At 39.6% G+C, this 1963-nt stretch overlaps 1 non-coding gene across 1 annotated transcript; it reads right to left on the bottom strand.

Moving 5' to 3' along the window:
* Positions 1-904: 904 nt before the first annotated feature.
* On the bottom strand, positions 905-1011 carry LOC115871748. The gene has a single exon (XR_004047459.1). It is a non-coding gene; the product is annotated as a U6 spliceosomal RNA (small nuclear RNA).
* Positions 1012-1963: the final 952 nt, after the last annotated feature.

Genomic DNA, 1963 nt, shown 5'->3' with positions numbered 1-1963 from the left:
CTTGTTTACCTTCAAGCCTTTAAGACCCTAGACGCTATATCTTTTGATAGCCGGGCACCATCAGCTTTCTTCGCCACATTATTTTATGCACTCATTTGTCTTCAGTGATCTTATCAGGAAAGTGAGCACACAATAAAATGATTTTTTGTTCTTTGATGCCTGATAACTGATCCCTTAGGCACCTCATGATCACGCAGGCTGGTGTGCTTCTTCCATGTGGGCTTTATTGCTCCTGAGCTAGATGACCGCTGGTTTACCTTCAAGCCTTTAAGACCCCAGAGGCTATATCTTTTGATAGCCTGGCACCATCAGGTTTCTTCAACACATTTGCTTATGTACCCGCTTTGGAAAACCTGGAAGTCAGTAAAGAAACAATCCATTCTAAACAATATTAAAACTTACTGTAACTGCAGTAATTCGAATCTAAACACTAACTAATCAAAACAATTAACAGAAGTCAAAGAGTATATATATATATATATCCCTCACTGCACTGCACTGCCATCAAGTAGTTGATTCTGACTCATGGTGACCCGATAGTATAGGATGGGGTAGAGCTACCCCTTGTTTCTGAGACTATAACTCTTTACAGGAGTAGAAAGTCTTGTCTTTCTCCCTCCTAGCAGCTGGTGGTTTTGAACTGCTGACCTTGCGGTGAGCAACCCAGCATGTAACTCACTACAGCACCAGGGCGTCTCAAGAGCAAATATACTCTGTATTAAATGCACCTAATGCAATTTCCATATACAGGTTGAAAAATAACAGAGAGAGAGGTGAGAAAATAAAATCTCTTAGTATAACAGACAAAAGTCAAAACTCACAGGCTTACTGCTTCTTGTGTGTGTGTGTGTGTGTGTGTGTGTGTCACAATTTAAAAATATATATTTTTATTTGGGGCTCTTACAGAAATATGGAATGCTTCACGAATTTGTGTGACATCCTTGCGCAGGGGCCATGCTAATCTTCTCTGTATCATTCCAATGCTAGTGTATGTGCTGCTGAAGCGAGCACCACAATTTCGTATTATAGTGATGATATCATCAAAACACCTTTACTATTGATTTTAGAACATTGCATTTCTCACTAGTAGGTTTCATTTTACTAAGAATCTGAGAGACTCTTGCATATACCAGGATTAAACTACAATCTAGACTCTGCATCATTTTCTCTTCCTAGAGCCCCAACTCACACTTAAAGAAAGATACGTAACCACACGTGTTTGTGTATACACACACACCCTTTGATGGCTTAATGTGTAGTTAAAGTTATGCATAGGTGAAGACTTTAGGAACATCCCTGTCCAGGACTCCCAAAATTGCCTCCCTTACCATCCTTAAACACTTCATCTTCAGGACTCCTTAATTAAAAATTTCCTGCAGAAACATAGCTCTTATGAAGTATTCTTACTAAAAAATTAAATTTGAATTTGATCTTGCCTCTAGATTTGATTACAACTCTATAGGAAATATAGGGGATAAAGGAAAGTTAAACAACACCACAGAGATACAGTTAGAAAAATCCAAATTATGAAAAACCCTATAGGACAAACAACCAACTTCTTCAACAAATAAGTTGCAAGTAGAAAAAGAAATGAAAGGAATTCTACTGCTTATAAGAGAGTTCTATGGATAATTCTTCTGGATACTGACTCCGATTATTTCTTTTCTTCTGTCATCTACTGCTCTCCACCTACAAGGACTCTACTTCAGGTCACTGTCAAGCGTGGCCTATCTATCAAGCCTCAGCCCCCAGGAATGCCTCCTGCCAGTCTGTTCCCCACAGAGCACCAAGACAGCCTCTCTAAGATGCAACTTGATCTCGTCACTCCTTTAGGTGTAATATCGGGCTGGCTCTCCATTGTCCTCTGGATAGTATCCAGGCTCTTTGGATGCTGTCTGAGGCTGGGTTTTCCAAAGAAGCAAAATCAGTGACACTTATTAAATTTGTATGCACAGAAGGAGAT

The sequence above is a fragment of the Echinops telfairi genome, unplaced genomic scaffold (assembly GCF_000313985.2).
Source record: "Echinops telfairi isolate 266 unplaced genomic scaffold, ASM31398v2 ScPeMD7_7400;HRSCAF=8409, whole genome shotgun sequence".
Lineage (NCBI taxonomy): Eukaryota > Metazoa > Chordata > Mammalia > Afrosoricida > Tenrecidae > Echinops > Echinops telfairi.
The sequence above is the reverse complement of the archived record's forward strand: the minus strand, read 5'-3'. Positions and strand labels throughout refer to the sequence as shown.